Genomic DNA, 11,177 nt, shown 5'->3' on the forward strand with positions numbered 1-11,177 from the left:
ATATAATATTCATACATATGTTTTAGTGTATAAATCAACTGAAAATAAGTACTGATGTGTTTTTGTTACTTTAGAATGAGACGTTTTTATCTACAGAGGGAGCGGGTCCTCTTTTGTGGAGGCCACTATGTTGAACCTCAATGCTTCTGCAACAGACCAAAACGGACAAAACAAATCTTGGCTCTAGCAGTTTCTCTCACACGCTTGGAACAGGAGGGTGACGCAAAGGCATTGCATTTAATCACACTTCCCTCAGCGTCCAGGGTTGGGATTCCCATGAGCAAGGCACTAAACCATTAAATGCTTCAAGAGGCAGCTCCAGTTGCATCAGAGTGCAGTCGTGCTGGGCTGCAGCCTGAATTTGTGAGTGTGAAATAGGGCGTTTCTAAAGGAGCACTGGCGCTAAGCAAACCTTCCCTGAGTAAATAAAGGTTAATTTAATTTAATATAGACATGCAAACACACACACTGAGGCGAACCAGTGAACAATGGAAAGTTGCCTGTAAAAACGTGACACAGTTCCCTGAAAACCACCATGAAAGCCAATATTTACAACTGTGTGTTTATTGTGGTGCCTTTGTGTGTCTCATCAATTATTTGGTCAAATTAAATTCATGCATTTGATATTATAATATATATTGCAGCATGCACTCTGTACACTGGTATCCTGCCAAAGCTGTTTTCCTTCCTTTCACCCAGTTCATACTAGGAGAGGCTCTTACAGGAAATAAGCAGGACTTGGATGAATGAGAAACCAGTTACAATTTATTTGAATTGAGTTTATGTTTAGGACAGCAAGTCTTCCAATGTCCAAAAATCACAAGACAATCAAACAATCGCAACACATGTAATTAGGAAACCTGTTCTTTCCCAAAAGGCTGCCATGTAGTATCAATGAGCTCAGCCAACTTAGACTGTGTATGGTGTTAGTGCACTGAAAACAAACAAAATCATGTCAGACCATCAGTCAAGGCTTTCATTTATCTGACTGGGATCCTACAACATCTGCAGCTCTGCATGGTAAAGGCAACAAAAGATGAACAGAAAGTGAAAAACACTTTCCTCTTGCTCCACCTCCCTATTTGCCCAGTCAGACAAGTTGGATAAAGACAACAAGCAGCTGCCTGAGGAGGAAAAGACCTTTGCTTCAGAGGAAAAACGGGACTCCAGAGCCGTGGCCATATCTGTTGACAAATGAATGTGTGTGAGAGCCAAAGGTATGTATGTTTGTGTGTGCATTCATGTGCATGCATTGCCATGTGTGTCTGTGTGTTTCCAGCATGTCAACACCCACAGCAGAGTGAAATAATAGTGTTCTGTTCCGCATAAGCTGGTTTCTATCCTGTCTGACAGACACTGAAAGAGACCTGAATGTGTTGATAAATAGCAGTTATGTTATTATATGGGGAGGCAGTAGCATACAGAGTTCCCCAAAGCATTTTCAGTGCAGTGGTTCCCAACAGATTTTTTTTCAATTATTAAGTAAACTGACAACCCCTCACTAAGTGATATATTTTATGGATTTCATGTTATATTCAATGCACAACAATTACAGTACAGAACACCTGATTAATTGTACAATGGACCCAAATAGTGAATACAATAACCTCAGGAAGTGATTTGGATGAATTTGGAGCAGATTATTTCCCGTGAATAAGAAGTTTCACTGATATTTCTAGGAACATTTTATTCAATTATCTGTATCTGTATTATGTATTTTTACATTTTTTTTAACAATCCTACATACTTAATAGGCTTCTTTTTTGACAGATTAAAGTTCTCTTCTCATCATTCTATTAGCTCTTTGGTTGTTTTAACTTTTCTAAAGCAGGACAGGGCTGTTTATCAGAGAGTAAATGCTCTGTGACTATAGCTTGTGCCCAGGTCTTCAAAGTTTAAAACTCAAATAATAATCTAAGCTTTAGAAATAACAATTTAATTTAGTTTTATTCACAGAAATGAATGAAATGCTGAGATATAGGCATACTGTCTAAATTTTTTAAGTTTTCTTACACCCCTTAAAACTTGAGCACTACTGTTTTAGTAGCCCCCTGCCTTGCCTGAACAAAAGAGCGATCTGTTAGCATCAGAAAAATTATGACATTTTAGGTTTGGAAGTGTACTGACGACGTAAGATTGACATTCAGCTGCACATTTATGACACAATGACACACCGTCTGACAACATCCACTAGCTTCAAGGAGCACACAAACACACTAACCCAGTGTAAGGAGAACTCGCACAGTAACTTACTTCCAACAAAGCAAGAACATCTGCGGCCCCAGTAGAGGTGGGCGATATATATCGTTTGCGATAATATCATCATTGTTGTTTTGACGATGTGCAAATTTACATTATCGAGAATTTAAATTACTCCTCACAAACTCCTCACATCCACTTAATACACGGTGCAGCAACACTCTCTACAGCATGGCAGGATTCAGTCACACAACTAGTGGGCCTACGTGATCACATGACGTGATCACATGACCTCTCGCTAGCATCCTCCTTGCAACAGTTTAGCAGTGCGTTGTGATGGTAGAGAGAAAATGCAAGCACCTCCAGTCCCTGAAGCTACCGGTACTTCAGATGATTTAGTGCCGAGACGTGGGTCTACCTCTCTGGCATGGAAATGGTTTGGTTTCGAAAATACTTTTTTAGCGCAGAGCTCAGAGCGCTTCAAGTGGAAATCTGTTAAACTTTTAACACCGCTGGGCGCTCGGAAAATTAGATTTTGAGCGCTCTCAGCACTAAAAACGCGTTTGGTGGACACAAGCCCTAATTCAGACAATTCCAATCACATTTTATCGCCAAAATCCCAAAAAATAACGAGATATTATTTTTTGCCCATATCGGCCACCCCTAGGTCCCAGTCAACTCTGCTCGTCACACTGCTCCTAAAACTCAATCAGACGACAGAATAGTCCCGCACAGATTCAATTGACTCCCATCAGTGCGGTGATCGCCAAGCTACATGCAGTGTTCCAGCCCTACGTGGTGGAGAAAAAGTTGAGAATAGCCCACATGGATCGCCAACAGGTGCCTCTTATTACAAAATCTGTGCCCTGAACTTCAGATCCGACCAGACCAAATGCCTGACAACGTATGGACACCCTACTAGAGTACATATAATGTAAACCCAGTTAAGTGTGCACATTTCCAAGAAATTAATTAATAAATTAAATTTTCCAGGAGACACCTGGCTGTGTTTTATTTAAACTGGGACATAGAGACTTCAACCAAAGTATCTGGTATGATAAGCAAGTGTTTTTTCCATGTGCCTCCTGTGCTAGTGAGGTCTGAAAGGATTTCAATCTACATGTAACAGATCTGTTATGACTCATGAATCAGGCCACTTCAATCAGGCCATGATTCAACTTGGAGGTCAACGCTGACCACAACAGCTTTGGGTTCCTTAAAGGCATACTATGCAAGATTTTTACCTTAATATAACAGCTTCCAAGTCATTTCGATGGTAAACAAACTCGTAGTATAGCAAATCATCACGATAGCAAACCAGAACCAGCAATGCAAGTCTCGCAAGAATCACAAATTGCTTTACTCAACAGTCACTGACCCTCACCCACAGGTGGAACAGTGTTAGGTTCTGTCTCTACTTGTGGCCTCTCCTGTTGGCATGCAATGGACTGAATGTCAATGTCAGTGTTTGTGCATCCAATCTGCATGAGCTGGAACAGAGTTTCATCTGTCGGTCTGTTTCTCTCTTTTGACTTGATGTGCTTCATTGTTGAGAAGCTGCTCTCACAGATGTAAATGCTCCCAAACATGCTGGCCATTGAAAATTGCGAAATCCCTAAGGAGTGGAAAGCGTGACTCAAGTAGTAGTCTCCAAAATGAAATTACCCCCTGCAACTCTGGGGGTTGCTCACTGACAGCAGCAGAGAGGGGGGCAGTGAGTATCTCAATTCGTAGCTGCATGTCGTAGAAATCTGGAAAGCGTTCCTTGAATTGCTGCTGCAGTTTTTCTATGTCAGCTCTGTACTTGAGAAACGTTTTCTCACATTTGGAGACATCTCTGCGCGTCTCTTCACAGGAGTGTTTGTGATTCGAAAATGCTGCAGATCTGCATCTAGGTCTAACACCATCTTTATTTCAGCTACTTCACAGAGACGGTGTTATATTAAAAAAAAAAAAAAAAAAAGGTAAAAAGGACATGCAGAGGTTTTATTGTGAGCTGATAGTGACTTGATGCTGTGTAATATTTGAATGTAAGGGGGAAAAGCACTTTTCAAAGTAATGACAGACAGAGCAAATTAACCTTAGAGATGGTCCTAAGTAACAAACTAATATTTAACCAGATTTAGATTTTGACATACAATAAATGCACTTTGATACGCGCTCTGATGCGAGCTGAATGAATGCAACATGTAACATTAATGAAGAAAGCAGACAACTTTCCTCTTCCACACATCAGTTGTTACTCTCTTCCGTTGGGTTGTGGTTTTTTCCATTTTGTTGTGGCTGTGTCTATTTATTTAATAACCAGAAACTTGGAGCCTTTTTTCCCCACTTCTATCAGTCTTTTTAAATGAAATGATTCTTTTCCTCTGGGATTAAACAACCCTGATCATTAATGTTAATATGTTTTTGGTGGTATTTTGATGCACAGGGTCACTTGCCAGCCATTATCTGTATAAACAATATTTCAAAAAACCCTGCCAGTGGATATCATGGCCTTCCCACAGCCCATGGTGTCTTTGGAGGTCTTAAAATGTTTGTGTCAAAGTGAAAAAGTAGAAACGGAGTGTCATCCAAGAAGCTTTGTTTTTTCAATAAATATTCAGTGTGCTCTGAAATCACAAAGATGGTGCGAGAGTCAATGACACGATAATAAACTCAGATGATCTTCTAATCAAGCGGTTGGAAATCTCATCCAGATTAACTGTCAAAACATCTCTTCTGAGGTTATTAATGGCCTGGATGTTTGTGTTAGATGTACCCAACTGGGTTTCACTGTGTGTTTGTTATGAACAGCCTAGAGGACAGTCTTTTGTGGGCTGCCCAACCTGATTATAGTATTTGCGTAGGTGTTTTTCTACTTGTGCTTTGGAAAATGTCTTGTTCTTGCAGAGATATTGTAGATGTTTCGTGTCCGTCAGCATCTGCAGCCAATTAAGGCAGTTAAAACAGACAATTTCTGATGGATAGATATCCGTTCGTAGGAGTGTTGGGGAATTTGATGGTGGTGGGTGGACCAGAACTACAGAAAGAAGACTTGGAAGAAGCTTTTGCTCGAAACAGGAAAGTGAAGCTGCTGCACAGAAGAAAGAAAAAAGTTGATTAAACTGTGTGATTGAAGAAAGGAAATGTAAAGCTGCTGATTACAGTTAGGGGACCTTCGTTGGCATGGTGACAAAAATTACCATATGGTTAAGGTTACGGAACATTTGTGGTCATGCTTAAAAAAAATACATCGAAAGAAAACAAAGTGAAATCTCTCATCTTAAATTCCAAAGTTCTTTAGCTCTTTATTACTTCCCCTCCTTTGCTCCCGACCTTAATTCCTTCAGCCACTAGAGGGCTTTGTCACTTGCACGTCAGCGTGTTATTTTGGGCACTTGCTGAAACAACTGATACTGTCGGTTTTCATGGCATGACAGTTTCACATGGGTTGTAAATATCTTTGAAAAACTAATGCATTTGTTTTTCCAGGAACAGGACAGCATTCTATTTTTCTTCAATTTCTGTACTATGGAATAGTGGTCTCAGGAGGGTTTAGACCAGTGTATTTTAAAGTATTTCAAACAGTGCCTCAGAAACATTTAAGGAGGAAGATGAGGGAAAATGCAAAAAAAAATATTTTTAAAAAATCTAATTACTAATCCCCTGACTTGTGTATATTGTGTACTGACTTGGGCCAGTCTTCACTCCCCATGTGCGTCAATGAGCCACCCCTGACCCTGTCACCAGTTCACTCCTTTTCCTTCCTTGGAGCACTTTTGATAGGTACTGACCACTGCAGACCGGGATTTTCTTTACCTACAGACAGAGCAACAACTAGTTTCACAGTTGTAGTGTTTTTGAATTTTTGTCCCCTGTGCTGAATATTATTAAAGGGATGACATCACTGAGAGCTGCTTCCTGCCTCTCATTATGCACTGCTTGCCACAATATGTAATTTTATTTTATTCTCCCAACCATTTGACCATCCGTTGAAATTATCTACCCGATTTCTAGGTTGAGGACCACTGATATATAACATACTATATATATAATATATATATATAAACATATTATCATTCATCACAAATGCTGTACAATTTATCAGATTAATTTAATAACTAAAAGTAATGTAGATGTAGAGAGATTTGGAAATAAAACAATTTATTGATTTCAAATGCCACCTTTAGAAATTTCTATTCAACGCTTTACTGATGTGCCACGATAGTGTTATGTTTTTAAGTTTAAATATATTTATTTGGGGGCTTTTCCAAGCAAATATTGACTCCCTTAAAGTCTCCATGCCACCCACTGGCCACCCCATCAATATTTCTTTAGATCCTCCACTACTAATCTTAACTAGGGTTTCACCATAAATGCATAATGACTTTCTGTGCACTGGTGCCCACTGCATACAATTTGTGCTCTTTTTTCCCCCATACCTGCCTCTCAGAGTCTGCCACTGAGCACACATTAAGAGCTGTATCATGTGTTTAAACCAGAGGGGGCAAAATACACACATTCTTTACTCAAGTACAGATACTTATACTTAATACTTCTTTAAAAGTATAAAAGTATAACGTACTCTCTTGTAGAGCCCTGGGACTGGTGAAAAGATGTTATTTGACTGTCAGTACCAACTGAAATGTCTCCAAATGCCAGACTTGCCCTGCTTTTCCTCTTAATTTAATGTGTCCTCTCTCTGTCTCCATCTTTCTGGTGGGCTCAAGATAAATCCCAGGACCCAGTTTTTTTTTAATGGTTTTTTTTTTGACTGCCCGCTCCCACCCGCAGCAAAGTCAAAACCGCCCGCTCCTGCGTGATTTGCATTGAGTCCCATGGGATTCCAATCCCAATGCAGCACTCTGCTTTCTTGGTATCCCTGAAGGACATTACTGCCGGCTATTTCTGTTTAAAGCTGACTGAAACTGCTTCGTATTGGTACATCTTTTTTGTCTTGTTACGTCTGTTGTGTCTGTCATGTTGGGAAGGGGTAATACTAACGAAAAAATCAATAATTCCCCTCAAATGCATAGAACTTAAAGTAACAAGTTTGTTTTGAAAATGTGAGATGTATTTACTGAAACAGAAGTAAGGCACACAGGCATCATTCCTTCACACAGCATGGACAAGAGAGACAGTTAACCTTAACTTACACTTTTTTTCCTTTTTTTTTTTTTTTTACGAGTTACTTACCCCCAACCCTCTTCTCCCCTTACTGCATTCTTCTGTGTGTTTGTGTGTGACAGTGATCCTTGGCCTGGAGCTGAATAGGACAGGAGGAGCATGGGAGGAGGAGATGAGCAGGAGGAGGAGGAAAAAATAAAGAAGGGACGAAGAAGCACCGGGATGAAGGTGGAAAAAGAAAAGGTACACAGAAGGAAGAGAGATGTGGCACGGGGGGGAAGAGATAAGAGGAGGAAAAAAAGAAAAGGGAAACAGGGAAAACAGGTGAGACAAGGACAGAGAGGGAGAGCTTTTACTCAAGTCTGGATCAGGTTTCTGCCCAGTTTGATGGGTCATCGATTTGCTTTTTACCCCACTTTCACACACTGATACACGAAACAGTGTTCACTCTCTCATACAAGTCCACTCTCAGGTGATCCATTTAAGTGTACAAAAAAACACATAATGAAGGCAATGCTTGTGATGAAGACAAAAAAAAACTTTAAAATCATTTTTTAAAAGAAGAAATATAAAAAACTTGCTGCTCAGTAGAAGTTTTCCCAGCGAGAAGCTTGTGACTTTTCCCTCGGGGCCTCTCGATTCCTCGGCTCAGTTGTTGGCTCAGTCTCATATTTACACTCTTCCAGCGCACACACTCTCACTCACACACACTGCCTTTATCTCGCTCTGTCTTTTGCTTACACACACATGCTCCCGCTTACATGAGCAACATTTAATCTGCGAGGAAAACACTCTCTTGCTTACACACAACAGCTCATCAAAGGCTGAGAATATTTCAATCTACTGTTGTCCACCTTATAGTCACCACAAACAGTAACACACGCAAAATACTCACAAACAAAGCACACAGTGGCGCTCACACTAGTGTATAGAGTATATAGATTTTGTATAAAACCACACACACTAATACATCCACCCGCTCATATGATTGTCTCAGAGGGGTCTTCCACTCCTTTAGGGGTTTTGTGGCTGCATACTGATACATAGTGTCTGTTCTTGCTCTAACCCTCTGTTGACCATACTCATGCCCACCCACAACAGTTATGGAAATGGTCCAATTGTTAACCTGTAAGATTCCCAGGTCACGTAGCAGAAAATGTTGCGAATTGTTGAATAATAACTACTCATACAAACTGAAGCAAAACAGCCCACCCCCTTATGCCTGCAAGTGAAAGTGAAGGTTTCCATGTCGTTGTTAGATGAAGACACCACCCTGAAAATAGAAAAAAATATATAATTTGAATTATCACTGCCAAAAGACAGCTTTACATTCCAAAACAATTGACCAATTCATTTCTTAATTAAACTCAAATTCAATGTAGTCCTCTCTGTTTGCTGCCCAATTTTTTTCCAATGCAAAAGTATTTGTCAAATTCTGTTGCTCTATTCAATGTCAATTCAATTTCTTTAATTTTTCCAATTGTATTCGAGATCTCATCAATTCTGTTTTGCACAAAATCTTAACCAGTGGCTCACCTGATGGTCCAACCTGTGGCCCTTTGCTGCATGCCCACCCCCAAAGTGTACCCAAAAGGAGTAATGCGCTATTTCTCCAGGGCAGTCGGTTCATCTGTAGGTATACTTGTGCAGCTAAAAACAGTACCTTCAATTGTCCCGTGACTGCTTTGCAGAGAGAAACAAATTTGTATAGGCGCAAAGTAATTCCAATTAGGGAATCCCCGGTCCTGATGTCACTACACAAGGAACCCACTCATCCTACGTCACCCCTGGCCGGCTTGTATTAAAGGTGTGAAATTATAACACGGCATTCTACATAAACAGACCAATAGTTGTCAAAACCAAAATTATCAATCTCTTGATGGTGCAAGTGGGAAAGTCAGGGAATCACCAGATTCATCAGGATTCATCCTCTCGGGACCATGAGTATCTGTATAAAATTCCATGGTAATCCATCCAACAGGTGTTAAGTCCAGTCTGGAACAAAGTGGTGGAACCACCCTCAACCTGAGAGACATTGCCATGCCTAGAAACATTTTTCACTTACTTCTAATCATAAATTTATATTTATATTTAATATTTCATAAAATATGCGGAAGCAAATTACTCTGCTAGCTGCTTCAGGAGACCTTTAACAGATGTTTAATTGAGTTCAAATGACAGCTAAGGTAGGTGAGTGACAGCTGCCAGAGGCTAGAACAACAGAGCGCACTGGGGCAGGGGAACAATAAACCTCCTTCAAGTAAAGTTAAGTTTTGCAGTTAAAGAAAAGTGAGGATGTGCTTTCTCAAAATTACCATTACCCCTCACTCTCTCTCCCTCACTCATTTACATAGACACTCACTCACAGGCCATCTGTTGCAATGGCAAGTCCAATACCACGCATCGCTAACCTAAAGCGTGAGACCATGTAGCAGGACACAGAAACGGGGCGAGTACAGAAAGAGGGGGGAAGGAGGGATGGGGGAGTTGAGGAGGAGAGGACGGGAGAGAAGGAGGGAAAGGGAGGAGAAGACAGAGGAGGGTAATTCAAGGCCGCAGGTATAGTTTACCTGTCGTGGCAGCCAGACGGCAGGAAAGCTGCTGCATTAGATCACTCTGCCAGATAGGAGAGAGGGAAAGGGGAAGAGAGAGAGAGGGGTTTTAATATGTGTGTGTGTGTGTGTGTGTGTGTGTGTGTGTGTGTGTGTGTGTGTGTGTGTGTGTGTGTGTGTAAGAGAGTGTACAAGAGCACAAGAGAGTTGTCGGGTTAGATTGCCCAGTCCGATATGTCTGCAGTTCCCATATGGGAGTAGGAAGGTAACAGGTAACACTAGAATAAGTGGTCCTCCTGGAATAAATAAAGGCCTCTCTTCAATGAAAAGGGAAGGGGAATTGGGAAGGCAATTGAAACGTTCATAGTGCTGCTTAGTGAGACTCTAGTTTTCAGTAGCACAGTACTGGTCACAAACGCATAGATTTAAGCCTGGCGAGATGGATTTTTCTGTGATATCGTGATTTAGAGATGAAGTCCAGCTTCCTCTCAAGTTTAACAGCCGGGTGAAAATGATTCTGAATGTGTCTGAACAACCTACATTTAGTTATTTCAACGCAGTATAACATATATAATATGTTTTGTTTTAACAAAACACAGAATAAATAACTTCCACTTATTGAAACGATCGATTATCTGTAACTTTTAACAGTTACTTACTATTTAACTCGCTACAAACTCGTCTCTCTTCCTTCGTTTCATGCCTCTCCTGTCCCTGAACCCACTGTGTCTTCATCCCCAGAGTCATCGTCCTTCACACGAAGTGTTTCAACTTGCACTGGACAAAAAGGACCTGTATCCTTAAAGAGCCAATGGTATATATATGGATCTGTATCCAGATCTGTGAGACTCTTTGTATCCAACTATGCCAAAATCACACCCCAGTACTCTTGCTGGGGGTTTGAGACAGCCTGTCTATCCACTCCACTCTATAAAATTGTCTAATTGTTTTTTCAAACAAAGGCAAAAATGTGTTTGTCTTGTTTGAGGACAGTGCTGCATTTGTTCCCACAAGCCATTAACTGGAATCAGTTAACCAATTAATAAGATGCAGATGTGACTCCTCATGCTCTTCCCACACATTCATCTTTTTATCTGTATGGTGACAACATCATTTCCAAAAAACTGACATGACCTGGCTCCTGTTAAGAGGATGGTGACACAGGATCTGAGTAATTTGTTCTAACAAATGTATTTCTATTCTAGAATGAAATTTTCCCCTGGGGATAATTCAATTATTTCTGCTTTTGAAGACTAAATTAACTGCACGTTAAGATGACATTCTCATGGTTAAATTAACAACAGATGTTTATCTAAC

At 40.5% G+C, this 11,177-nt stretch overlaps 1 long non-coding RNA gene across 1 annotated transcript; it reads left to right on the forward strand.

The window, feature by feature from the left end:
- The first annotated feature begins 1,093 nt into the window (after positions 1 to 1,093).
- LOC127358927 (uncharacterized) lies at positions 1,094 to 10,853 on the forward strand. The gene is made up of 3 exons (XR_007882567.1): positions 1,094 to 1,217; positions 7,431 to 7,551; positions 10,602 to 10,853. It is a non-coding gene; the product is annotated as an uncharacterized LOC127358927 (long non-coding RNA).
- Positions 10,854 to 11,177: the final 324 nt, after the last annotated feature.

This window comes from Dicentrarchus labrax, unplaced genomic scaffold (assembly GCF_905237075.1).
Source record: "Dicentrarchus labrax unplaced genomic scaffold, dlabrax2021, whole genome shotgun sequence".
Lineage (NCBI taxonomy): Eukaryota > Metazoa > Chordata > Actinopteri > Moronidae > Dicentrarchus > Dicentrarchus labrax.